We start from the raw sequence: 13504 nt of genomic DNA, 5'->3' as shown, positions 1-13504 counted from the left end.
GAGGGGAGGGCAGAGGAGGGCAGGGGAGAAGCTCTTCCAGCTCCGAAAATGAGGGACCGCAGAGGCTGTGAGCTAATGAGTTACCCAGGCTCCGCGGAAGACTAACGAACTCGCGGTTGGCGGAGCTGAATTCCCAGATGGGGAAACCGCCTTCGCTCCACACACTTTCCTGCCATCTTCCCACTTTGGAGCCGCCCTGTGGCGCAGGCCCCCCAGCCGGGGTGGCGAGTATTTGCTAAAGCTCCTGTTTGCAGTTAAGTCTAGCCTCTTGCTCACCATGTCACGGAGCTGCAGTTTTTCAAAACTGAAGTTCCTGGCAACAACTCTTGGAGGATTTTTTTATTTATTTATTTAGATTATTAAAAGATGTCAACCTTATCGCCTCAGGAATACTTACTGGGCTCCTCTGTAGGTGGGATTTCGTGCCAACCACCCAATGGCTGCGGACACCCCCCTCTCATAGCTGGGGAACTAAAACCCGGGGAGACACAGTGACTGGCCCGGGCCTACGCGGATCAAACAGAACCAGGGCCCTCCCCAGAATCAGCACAAAAGTCTGTGTTTCCAAAGCCCCCGGGGGAACCCAGGGAGCCCTAAGAGGCTGCACCCGACTGGGCCCAGATGGAGGAAACTCCCTGTGTCTCCTGGGGTAAAAATAGACTCCTTTGGTGGTGACAAACCATAGATTCTGTGTCAACAGAACCCATTTGTTCACTGCTCTCCTTTCAAATGTGGAACAAATCGGCTGCCTGAGACCCCCGGGCTGGGCGGGACGGAGCTGCTTTGTGTCCCAGGCTCCGTCCAAAGATAGCAGGTTTAATAATGGAGCTTCAGTGCTGTTTTATTCTGTAGTCTGCATTAGTGGCCCCTCTCTTTTTGCTCTGCCTCCTTGTCCTAAGGACCCGAGGTAACCTTGGCCTTTCAGGGGCTTCCACTCGCCGTTTACAAAGATGCCCCAGATGACAGAGGTCGCTTTGCCCGGCGCTCGGCTCCACCTTGCGCTCGGTCATAGCCCAGAGACACCCGCAGGCTGTTCTGCAATCCTGTGGGCCTGCTTTTCATGAAGCCCACTCAAAAGCAGCCCTGTCTTCCACGCCTGGAATCTTCCTTAAGGACGCCGCACACACGCACACGAGGAAGCAATTTTGAAGCCGAGGCTTAAACCGTCCCGAGCTCCCATTGTGAAGTCGTTTGCTCTCCTCCGAGAACTGGCTTTGAAACGCGCCTGGTCCTCGCGTCAAATGCTAGGACTTCTGTTAACTCCTCACAGTCCCGACTAAAGGGGGAGCCGCAGAGACGTCGGGGGGGGGGGGGGCGAGAGAGGGGCCGCCTGCTGCGGAACAGACAGTCACGTTTCAGGAAACCCGAGGGTCCCGAGCCAGCGGCCCCTCCTTCTCTCTCCTTTCTTTCTTTTTTTTTTTTTTTTAAATAATTTGGGGTTTTTATTGATTTTTAGAGAGAGAGAAAGGAGAGGGAGAGAGAAACGGCTGCCTCCTGCACACCCCCTACTGGGGGTCAAGCCTGAAACCCTGGCATGTGCCTTGACCAGGAATCGACCCTGTGACCTTACGCTGCACAGGACAGTGCTCAACGGCTGAGCCCCACCGGCCGGGCTCTTTTTCTGACTCATGTTCTGTTTCTGCCTGAATCCTGGGAAAGGAGTCCCCATCCTTGGCCCCAGAGGGGAAGCTACGAGGGGTTCACTGGGTCCATCTGTTAGGGGGCGGGCATGGTTTCATATATTACTGTCACTTGAAAGAGCTCTGGCAGGATCCTCAAGAGCCAATGATTGGGAACAGCCCTGAGAAAACCCCTTCAAAGAAACACATCAGAAGCCCGCGCTTCCGTCCTGCGAACATTCACCAGATAAGAAATATCAGCGACAAGTTCATATCTGTAAACAGCGATCTGCTCGACCCAGGCTCTGGGCGCATTTCCTGGGACGGCAGAACTTTAACTCTTCCGATGCCGTGTGTGTTGACCCGGCCTCGCTACCACTCGCTGGTGACCTTGGTGGGCGAGTGGCTGACTCGAGCCTTCGGCTCTTCCCAGTAAAATCAAGTAAAGCGATCGCCGGGCAGCAGCCCGTGTGTCGGGAGAGAGCAGCGCAGGGAGCGAGGGTCGGGGTGTCCCCTCGGAGGCAGCCTCGGCCCTGACCGAGGCCACGAGGCCACGAGGGCTGGCTGAACGGGGGGGGGGGTCAGCTCCCTCCCCCATCAGGGAGACAGAGAACCCCCGGAGGAGCTGCCCACGTAGCTGGAAATTTATTCGAAGACATAATCCCAGGGTCGGAGACAAAGACCACCAAGCAGAAAGTCTCGTCTCCGCTGCAGTTGGAAAAGCTTGACACCCAGTGCAAACGTCAAAAACATTTACCCCCTGAACCAGAGGGTGCCAGGCACGCCTTCCCTCCACTAATACTGCTGACTACGAACATTAGGCAGAACCTAGCTCAGGTTAGCACTAAGGTAGAGGGCGCCTTAGGAGATGCTAAATAAATGGCACAAACACCGGCTCCATCCCAGCCCCGGGACACAGGGTGCCGGTGGCCCCGGGTTAGGGCTCGGTGCTTGTCCCCCTCGCTTCCTTTCCTGGCCACTGGCTTTGGGGCCGCTGGCCTCCCCCAAGCCACGGTGTCCTACTGCAGAATTATTCAAGGGGCTAAAATGGCCTCATAGTTTAAGGAACATTAAACAGTTTGGTTTGTCTTCTGGTCTGAGTCATGATCAAGTCTGGAAGAGAAACTTATTTAAAATAGAGACTTTAAAAAATTAAGTTGAGCCCGGCCAGCGTGGCTCAGTTGCTCGAGCGACGTCCTGTGCGCCAGGAGGTCGCCCGTTCGATTCCTGGCCAGGACACGTGCCCGGGTAGTGGGCTCGATCCCCAGGAGGAGGCATGCAGGAGGCAGCCCATCGATGTTTCTATCTCTCTCTTCCTCTCCCTTCCTCTCTCTCTAAAAAAAAAAAAAAAAAAAAAAAAAAAAAAAAACCAATAAAAATATATTTTAAAAAAAATTAAGTTGAAACACCTGATAAAATATCATCAACTCTGGACTGAGAGGATAGGCTAGAAAAATGCAGACAGTGACTGTCTCCCAGCCTCGCTTACGTGGTGGGTAAGAGACGGCAAACTGCCCCAAGCTCTCGCAGGCAGGGGCTCTGCGACCACGTCCGTCCATCTGTCACCCTCGCTCGGCCCGGCGAGGGGCCTCCACCCGGCAAGGGGCTTCCTGCGGCCCCCACCAGAAGCGGAGGGCCCCACCTCCGCCCCCGGGCAATCCAGGGCTCAGCTGAGCTGGCTCCAGCCCCGACGCCGGCCCTGGGCTGCCGAATCGACTGATGAAGATTCCAGAAGAGACAAAGCGGTTTCCTGGAACGGCTCCCCCTGAGACCTGAGTCATCTCCAGCTGCTGTTCGGTTTTTAATTTTGAAATTAAACCAGTCCATCCATGAGCACTTCCTTCCTTCCAGTAGCCAGTTTTCATGCTCCGGGTCCTTGAAAATGAATGTATAGCACAGGCCGGGGGGCAGGGGCGGTGCTGGCTCAGGGACAGAAACACTTCCCACCGCCCTTCCCCTGCCTCCCCAGCTCAGGCCGTTTCTCCGCGTTCCCTGAGCCCTAGCTTTCCGGAGAAGCGCAGGATTACGCTATGCGATGCGCAGCCAGACCCCTTCGAAAGACTAACAATTTGCCTTTGGGAGAGGGTTTGGCAGAACTTCGCATATTCGTCTTATTTTCCCTCTCTCCTTTTTCTTTCCAGATTTTTTTAAACAACAATTACCTCTTTGCTAAGTAAACTTAAATTTTGCTCCACCACAGGGGACCAAGTGTCCCTCTTCACATGATACTCAAAACTGCCCTCCCGGAGCCTGGGCTCCCGCCACAGTCCCGGTCCCAGCCGTCCGTGCACGGGACACGCCAGCGGTGGGAGTGCCCAGGAGACGGGCACTGGCGTTGCCCCCGCTCCGTGGCCTCAGGCCACCGATCCAGCGTCTCTTCACCCCGAGTGTCCAGGGTGTGGCGAAAGCGCCCCCCAAGGCTGCAGTTTTCTGATGTTTTAAAGAGCCAAGTGGAAGTTGTATGTACTGACCAGCGAGAGGGGCCTACGTTTTGGTCATTTGCGTCCCCTCCCTGGACCCCAGAGCTCCCTGCCCTGGAGCGAAACAGGGCTTATTACACGTGAACGGCTATGAGAGCACAGAGGCCAAGGGGAGGGCTGGGCCCTCCTCTCTGAGCCGGGCCCTGTAACTCGGGACCCTAACCATGCATATCCCGGGCGAACGACCCTAAGCCTGAGAGTCGGCGATTTATTTTTTACTATTAACAAATATCTTACATGGGACATTCATAATTATAGTTTGTGTGCATTTTTTAAAAATATGTTCGAACGAGTTGCTGCTTATCAGGAGAAACTAGCGAAGGGCAGGCGGTGAGAAGTTGAGTGACTGGGTCGGTTCCTCTTAACGTCCCACCCGGTTGTAAATTCAGGAACCGCGCCCGGCCGCCGCGTGGCGTGAAAGCGCGCGCCTCGCTGTGAATTCCGACTTTTCTCAGGAGGCGCAGGTGAACGTTTCCTCTAGAAGCTCTTATTTGGTTAATGCCCGGGTAATGAAATCGTCTGAGAGTGGAGGATCCCTCGTTTCAAGGCTCAGGTTCACCTCAGTACACTCACACCTGAGCTCCGTTGGGGCATCTGCCACCCTCGCCCTGCGGCCCGGGGACCCCACCCTAAGGACTCCAGCGCCGCTTGGAGATTTTTCCGGCGCCCGGCAGGATATCCCGCCCTCTAGAGGGGAGAAAAACCAAACTGCACTTTCAGGAACAGTTGTAACTTAGAATTTCATCCCCTTCCCAAAATAGACCAGGGAAACCAGAAGGCCTTAAAAGTTGCGTTTTCGAGACCTGGCGTGGTGGCTTGCCGAGGGGAAGCCCTCTTTGTAAGTCGGGGCGCGGGCGCCCTCTGAGCGTGAGGCCGTCACTGCCCGGGTTTAGGGGCGCAGCAGCGTCTCTTCTGGGAAGGGGGAGGGTTATCTCAGGAATTTTTGCATCAGGAAGAGAGGAAGCATGTCTAGAAGCTGCCTGAATTAGCAGGAACTTTTTAAAGCTCCCCTGCTCTAAGATTTGAAGCACTGGGGGTTTTCATTCGCTTAGTGAGAGCTACTAACAAAAATGTTTCAAATGTCAGGTTGCGCCTCAGTCGCCTATTTCTGCAGCAGGGGTGTGTTTCGCGGCCCACAGGCCCCGACTAAGGCACCCCGAGAGGTCCGCGCCCGCGGGCCTCGGTGGGAGAGCTGCCCGGGACGCCGCGTCCCATTCGGACCGACGGGGGACATCTCCGTCAGCGCCTGCGTCTCCTCCAGGAGATAACAAATCCTCCCGAGGGAAACAGTGACAGAAGCCAGTCTTCTGGCCAAAGTCACGAGCCACCCGCCAGACAGTCTCATGCTACAGAATTCGTGACTTGCGGTGAACTTTAAATCCTGAATGTGGAATTCCACGTTAAGGTGGGGGTGGCACATGCTGCCGGTAGGGGCCACGCTTGACCCCGTCATCTGGACACTGAGCGAGGAGACAGAGCCTCGGTGGAGAAACTCGACCCACTTTCACGGGGCGGGGGGGAAGGTGTGATCTCAAGCTGGCTTCAGGTGGCGGCGTCTGCGGCCTCCGCGCCCGAAACCGAGGTGCGTCGGGGGGAGCCTGGCCTGAGCCACAGAGTGGTCACTGACGGTCAGAGGGGTTTCCTCCCACTTTATCATCAGTGATGTGCGAGGCTCTGAGCTATGAAACCACAGAAGACACTGTGATGTGAGAAAGAGATACTGTGAATCCTAAACACTTTGGAAATAAAGGGAGGTGCCGGAAACAGACAACTCCTACCCAGAAAGGTGCTTTTCTGCTCCCAAAGTGTGATCAATAAAACAGAACCGGAGGCACGGAGGCCGGGAACAGACTGAGAGGTCTCAGAGGGAAGGGGAGGGCCGGGGAGAGGTGAACCAGAGAACTTTCGTGCACGTGTGCACAACCCCTGGACACCGGCAACATGGGGTGAAGGCCTGGGGTGGAGCGGGAACCCGGCGGACAGGGCAGTGGAGGGGAAAAGAGGGGACATCTGTAGTACTCTCATCAATAAAGACTTTTTCTTTAATGTCCTTAAGATCCAAGTTGGAACATTCCCCATACATCCAATCGCCTGAGGTCTGCAAGCTTGGAGAGCCGGGCACACGCCCTCCCAAGTACTGGGAGAGCCAGGGCCAGGGACTAACACTCTAGAGGCTCCCCAGCCACCTCCCAAGAAGGTGGGGCGGCCACGCCCTTCAGGTCCCCGACTGGAAAAGGGCAGGGCAGCCACCTCCACCGCCTGCCCTGGCATCCTCTCCCAAGTCCTCCCTGTGGTTTTTCTCGCTGCCACGAGCAGGAAATGAGACCAGGAAACCCACGAATAAAGCCCTGGTCCCAACAAAGAGCGCAGCCAGACCACGTGGCCACGCTTCGCCCTTGAACTCCTGCAAAAGCCCCTCAGCTCCCCACCCCTTTGCCTTCGCCCTCAGCAACAAGCCCACGCAAGACCGAAGCGGAACGCGGGGCCCATCTTTCTGGGCCCCAGCCCCGGAGGTGGCCTGAACGAGGGAAGCGGCTCAGGGGATCTGCTCACAGAGCCGGTGTCCGTCCCCGCGGCCGGCTCACCTGTCCAGCACTTTCTCTCCACTCATCGGTGGGGCCGGAGGGAGCTTCACCTACGTCCCCATTGCTTTTAACAGAATACGGGAGGAGGTCCCTGTGTCCTGGGGGAGCGGGGCCGACACCGCATTCTGAATCCAGATGCGAATCAGCTCAGGGTCCACCTGATTTTCTGAAACGGTCCAGATTTTACCGCCTTCTCGGCCACCTACTGGCTCTGTGGCCTCGGCGAGTAACTCAGTGTCTCAAAGCGCCCAGTCTTCATCCTCAAAACCAGGAACCACGCCCCAGAGGCTCCCGCCGGGAACCTCTCCCATTGTCTGTGGCCCAGCAGAGAACCCAGAGGTTCCAACGAGGTCCCACAGCCAACCGGTTCTGAAGCTAATTTTGGTCAGGAACAAAGAATACGTGATTTTAAAGCCATCTCTGCTCGAGTGTTTGAAGTGTTAAGAATGGGTCCCCTGGGAGGCTGGGGGATCCCAGGCCAAGAATAACCCAACCACATGAGCTGTGAGCACCCTTGCAGCCCTGGGACCCCACAGTTCTCATCACTTCTGCGTTCCCACTGCGCCCGGAGCAGTGCATTCCTGGGGTCCAGACCGGCCTCTCAGTCTGCACCTTGGGAGGCTGGGAAGGGCCGATTTTTTTTTACACTCCCAACGCTCCAAGGGGCCCTTCCCGGGACCCCGCCCCCGCTTCAACCCACACCGATTTCCCAACACAGTGAGCCCTTGAAACGGGTCCCCAGAGCAGGCTGGCAACTGTCAGGGAACACTTTCCATCCCGGGCCAGAGGACCAAGCCCCACCCTCCGGCCAGGGAACAGGCCTGGGCCTCCAGCTTGGCACCCGCCCCCTGTCCGCGCAGCACAGGCTGTCCGTGGCCCCGGGGGCCCTGCCTTATCCACTGGGCACGCCGCCCAAACACCCAGTGCCTTCTCCTCGCCTGACCCTGCGGCTCCTTTAAGCGACCCCAGGGGACAGAGGCTCCAACAGAGGCTCCTGAGGGGAGGAAGCCCAGATGGTAACGGCTGACTCTTGGCTTGGCCCTGAGCCTGGACACCAAAGCCCCCGGCGTCCCCCGAAGGCCACAGATGTGCTCCATCGGCCCGACAGCATGAGGTCTGGGCAGAAAACCCCGCCTGACTCACCTGGGGGGACTCAGAGAGGCCTCCCCAAGGAGCAGCCCACAGGTAGCTCCTGACTTCTCCCCAAGACACTCCTGCTAACAAACAGATTCCCCTGAGCTTCAGAGGGAGGAGACCGCGGCCAGGACCTCGTGAGCCCAGACGCACAGCCCCCGGACGTGAGACAGAGAGCCAGGCACCCCGCAGCCTCAGCCGCAGCCCGGGTACCCCCGCGGGCACCGAGTTAGGGAAATTAGTGGCCACCATGAGAAAGAAAACTCAGCCGAATCTTCCCAAGACCTGCAACTTATAAAGAAAACTCGGCTCTAAGGAGCGACCCTGAGACCACCTGGAAGCGGTCACCAGCTCCACAGATGGGACAACGGAGGGGAGTCCACTCACCCTGAGCAACCTGAGGAGGGGACGTCCCTGGGCTTCTGTGTTCAGCTCTGTGGGGCCTGGCGCATGTTCTCCCCACTCCCGAGTCTCCCCCTCTTTCTGCAGAAGGAGCGGGCCCAGCGGATGTGGAGTGCTGGCTCCCCGAGGTCCCTGCAGGAGGCTGGAGCACGGAGGACTGAGCGAGCGCCTTGGGTAGAAGACCGAGCTGCAACTGGCCGGGGTCCAGGGGTACAGTCAGGGCTGCCTTCAGCTCCTCCCCTCCTCCCGCCCCGACCCCTCCTCTCCCCCCTCCCCACCGCAGGCCAGCCCCACACTGTAAATGAAAACCAGACTCCCTCTGTTGCTCCTGGCCCCTCCGAGGCTGATGTCACCCTCTGAACACAGTCCTCACCCGACAGCGTTCAGCTGGGCTCCTGCAAACCCCAACTCCTGAAAGAGAAATTCACCGCTTCTCCTAGTCACCTTTCGGGCCCGGCCCCCAGCCGCAAAGAGAATGAATTTTGGAATTTTTTCGTGGGTATCCATGGTTTTCTTGCCATGTTTTCCAACACCCAACCCCATCGGAAAGGCAAACAGGAAATGCAGGCACCCCCTCCACCCTCACCACGCCCGCCCCGTTTCTTCTTGAAGTTTCTGCATTGAGACGCCTCCTAGGAGCCTCCCCTTTCAAATAGTAAGGCCAGCAGGGACGATCGCCCTGCTTTTCTGCAAACCGAAGCTCTGTTCGCCGGTAAAAAGGCAGGGAAAGGGGACTGCATCTTTTTTTTTTTTTTTTACAGTTCTGTATGTAATGATTCTGATTGTGAGGGTTAGGACCCCATTCTGAGACCACCTGAGGGGACAGAGAGCAGACCTCTTGCTCAGAGTTTCAAGAAAATTCCCGAGAAAGAATTTGCGTTTCTACAGGGCTTTGCGGGGCTCACACACGTTGACACACTTTCCCCTTCACCGCAAACATCAGCACCCCAAGCCCTTTGCAGTGGGTGGATATGTGTCATTTTCTGCCAGGTGAGGTTATGGTCCCATTTTACAGATGAGAAAAACCTGGGTTAAGTAGCAGAGCTCAGAACCGAACCCTGGCCTCAGACACTCCCATGTTTCCCACGGCTCCCCTGCCACATGGCGCCTATGAAAAGTCTTAAGGTGAAGGGTTAAGAGACACCTGAAGGTTACTTTGGCTTCGAGATCCTTCCAGAGCCAGGTTTGGGAGCAAGGACATCATGAGCTTCTTTCCATGGAGTGTCTCCTTCAAGTCCAGGGAGCGAGGGAGACAGCACCCAAGAGACCACGCCCACACCCCTCCCACAGCCCCAGGGCGCCCTCGGGCTCAGCTCGCAGAAGGTCAGGCTCGGACGGAGGTGGACGCCTGGATTGGGGCGGTTCCCTGTTCATCACCTGTGGATGGAGTAGGAACCACATTGTCTGTGTGATGTGCTGAAAGACGACATTTAAAATAACCGAGAGCCCTGGCCGGGTGGCTCAGTTGGCTGGACGCCTTCCCTGCACCAAAAGGTTGCTGGTTCGGTTCCTGGCCGGGGCACGTGCCGAACTGTGGGCTCAGCCCCAGTAGGGGGCGTGCAGGAGGCAGACATCGATGCTCTGCTCTCACATGGGTGTTTCTTTCTCTCTCCCTTCCTCTCTCTAAAAGTCATTTAAACTATTTTTTTTTAAGTAGCTGAGAATGCCTTCTTTGGTATTATGAGAACAAGATTTAGAGCAGCGCGCGCCCTGTAGCATTTAGCTGGAACTGGCCACTGGTGATTTAGACCCTCTCCGGCCCGGCCTGTGCTCCGGGGACTTCTGCGGGCTGGCGGCAGTCGGTGAAAAGCCTCCTGCGGATCCTCCCTGTGCTCACTAGAGAGCGTTTTGGTTCCTATGGTTTTCTCTCTCATTACTGAGACTTGGGGTCCTCCCTGGACCGTCCAGCTCCTCTCTGCCATCTGGTCCCAGGGGAAGCCGTCTCGAATGTCAGCACGGGGTCCTGGGTCTGCCCTGCCGCCTGAGGGACCTCGTCAGTCACAGACTCTCTCCACCAGTCTTCCTTTCGTGTTGGGTTGAAGTGTCCCAACGCCTCCTCTCCTTTCCTTCTGCGCAGTGAGCAAGCTCCCCTCCCGCCTCCCGGCTCCCGTGCACAGGCCTGGTGGGGATAAGGTCTCCCTTAGGTGCACCGCTGGGACCTGGGGAAGGTGGACAGAGGGACTGGTGATTCTTCTGCTACTTTGGCTGGTCTTTTTGCCACTGGGAAGCTCAGTGGGAGCCTCCCCCAGATCTTTTCCCGGGCCAGGGGCACCCACTCCAGCAGCCACTGCAGGTGTCAGCAGCTAATGGTTCACCCTTTCGGGAGAATCGCCTTTGGCCCTGGGAGCTGCCTCCCCTGGGGATGTCGGGGTGAGTGTGGAAGACAGAATCATAAAAGAGACTCCGGCCTCCCCAGAGCTGAGGGGCAGGGGGGCAGGGCAGCTGGGCTCAGAACCCAGAGTCCATCGCTGGCTCCCAGGACCTGCAGGGAAGCCGGGAAGGAAGGAGAAGGAGCCAGAATCCACCTTCCAGCCGAGGCTGCCACCAGCCCATCCTCGGTCCCTCGGCCTGGATCGCAGCCTGGCACATGCGCCTCAGCACGGGCTCACCAGGGCGGCCCTGAGGAGTGGCAGAGAGAGGCTGCCTGGAGAGTGACCACCTCAGCACCACCTCAAGGGTCTGCATCTGCATCTGCATCTGCATCTGAGGTCACAGATGTGCTCACTGTGAGGCTGGAGGGTCATCTCACCGGAGGCGGGTATGTGAGGTTCCAAAGTCAGCTTAAAGTGATGCTCCAAGAGGCAACCCCGCAACCCTGCAACCCTGCAATTTTGGGAGAAGAACTGTGAGCACAACCATGGAGCAGCAGCTGAGCTCCCCACGGACCCGCAGCTGGAGGGCAGCTGGGCTCCTCCGTCCACCCCTGGGCCCTTGGAAAACGGGCACCTGGCCCTCATGCCTTCCCACTGCTAACGAGCTGCAGGCCCTGGGCGGGTTGGCTCTCCGGGCTGATTCCTCATCTGCAGGATGCGTGGCAGCCATCACGACAATGTCAGGGCCAGTCCAGCACTGACCGCCCCAGGGGCTGGCTCCGCCCGCCCTCCAGCCCCAGGCTGCACCCTCTCGCTGCCCACCAGCCCCGGCCTCGGGCCAGGGATGGAGAGTGCGGTGGGCTCGAGGCCCCTGCCCGGCCCCCACGCCGGGTCCCTGCGCCCCGCTGCGCTCCTTCCCCTGGGCTCGCCCCCTGCTCCATGTGCTGTGCAGCACTTGTCTGAGCGTCTGCAGCTCGGTGACACCTCTCCTCCAACCACCAGAGCACAGCGGCTGTGAAGGGAAATACAGCGCCCAGGGGACATCTGTTAACACAGTGCCAGCGAGGGACATCCGTTATGTCATTTGTCTGGACCGCGCTTCCCTTATTTTGGGAAAAGCCTGTCCCCTAACTTCATCCTGCACCTCAGGGGCGAGTCGCAGCTTCCTGAGGAGCCTCCAGCGCCCCCTCCACCGCTGGGTCCAGAGCAGGCACATGATCCTCGCCGGGCCAGCTGAGCCCTGCCCCAAGGCTCCCAGCTTGGCGCAGTCAGCTGGTCAGGACTCCCTGATATGACCCCAGGAGCAGCCACATCTGCAGCCACATGAAGGAAACCAGCAGAGAGGAAACAGCACCGTCAACCCTGCTTGCAGACGGCCTGAGACCCAGCGCAGCCACGGTTTGGCCCCAGCCCGCCCGCCCCGGCTCCCCCTTTGATTACTGAGCCAGATCTATTCTTTTTCTTACACTAACTGGAGTTAGTTTCCCAAGACTTGCAACCAAAGCAGCCCTGCCTGCTGCCTCATGACAACTGGTCACAGGGCGCCTTGCCCACTCGAGGCCAGCAGGTCCGACAGGCCGTGGCGGTCATCACCACCGTGACTCCATGACCATCCCGGCTGCTGCAAACACCCTCACCTGGGTTTTCCTTGATTTTCCTTAAAACCATTTTTCACCCTGGCCAGTGTGGCTCAGTGGTTGGAGCGTCAGGCCACCCACCAAAGGGTCTCGGGTTCAATTCCCGGTCAAGGGCATGTACTGGGCTGCAGGTTCGATCCCCGGGCCCAGTCAGGGTGCATGCAGGAGGCCACCCATCGATGTGTCCCTCTCACATCCATGTTCCTCTCTGTCTCCCTTCCACTCTCTAAAAATCAAGGGGGGGGGGGAGTATATCCCTGGGTGAAGATTAACAAAAAACAAACACAAAAATTAATTGAACGGACAGAAAGTGAGGTCCTAGTCACCGAGTGGCATGTGGACACAGAGCCTGAAACGTGGGCTGAAGCATCCCCCCCGGCAGGCAGAGGGGAGGGGAGGGCTTCGAGCCCTGAGGCTTTGGCTCTCAGAGCTTCTGGAACAACCTCATTGCAATATACCTTCTCTCAAAGAAATGCCGAACAAGAGGAACCCTATGTTTACCTTGAATCAGTAACTTGTGGGGAACACGTGAGCCCCTCCATTTGGGGAAATGAGAAGATTGCTCTCAGTAGAGTATTATGCCAGCTCTGAGCCGGCTCTCGGAAAATTTGTGTCAAGTTGCCCAGTTAAAAATATAGCATACTTCCCAGAACTTTGTGAGCTATAAAGCGTGCTCGGCCGATTAATTTTAAGGGTGGCAAACCCAAGTGTGAGCCGGTCCAAGAAACTGTTTGCGGTTGATTGGAATTCAAAAATTTTAGCAGGGAGATGCCCGGTTTTATAGTTAGCAGACGACACCGAAGTTCCAACCTGACTCATTTTCGTTTTTGACTTTGAAACACAGATTCCGTTTGTAAAGGACGGGTGGACTGGTTCTTTCTCGAACAATCTTAGCCTCAGGATTGACTTTCTCTCCGGCATGAAGTCAGAAGAGGGCCGTCCAGTCGTTTTAGCTTCACTGTCATCTCAGCTCCTTCACCTATTCGCCGGCATGGACTGAGGGGCTATTATGTGAAAATCTGTCCCGGGAGGTGGAGGTGATGCCCAGAGGAGTCAGAGGCGAGACTTCCCCCTGGGACGGGACCTCCCATCACAGGCGAGACCTGGGGGGCGTCGCGGCCATGCTGGAGGAGGCCTGGGGAGGGCGCCCTCGCATCCGCCTCGGAGAGTCCAGGGGTTCTGGAAGCCGGGGCCTTTGGCTGAGGAACTTGAAAACTAGACAGGTGCCGACAGGACACGCTCCCTCCGACGCTTCCAGGGAAGGGCCTTCCTTTCTCCGTCCAGCTTGGGCAGCCCCAGGCGGCCCTCAGCCTGTGGCCGCCTCCCTGTGTGTCT

The 13504-nt window shown here is 57.5% G+C and overlaps 1 protein-coding gene across 1 annotated transcript in view; it reads right to left on the bottom strand.

Moving 5' to 3' along the window:
* COL6A3 (collagen type VI alpha 3 chain) overlaps positions 1-8402 on the bottom strand; it is a 65893-nt gene extending 57491 nt beyond the window's left edge. The window contains exon 1 of the mRNA XM_087819490.1: positions 8206-8402. The gene's annotated coding sequence lies outside the window, so the exon portion shown is untranslated. The remainder of the gene's footprint in view (positions 1-8205) is intronic.
* Positions 8403-13504: the final 5102 nt, after the last annotated feature.

This window comes from Miniopterus natalensis, chromosome 8, assembly GCF_054644295.1.
Source record: "Miniopterus natalensis isolate mMinNat1 chromosome 8, mMinNat1.hap1, whole genome shotgun sequence".
Taxonomy (NCBI): domain Eukaryota; kingdom Metazoa; phylum Chordata; class Mammalia; order Chiroptera; family Miniopteridae; genus Miniopterus; species Miniopterus natalensis.
The sequence above is the reverse complement of the archived record's forward strand: the minus strand, read 5'-3'. Positions and strand labels throughout refer to the sequence as shown.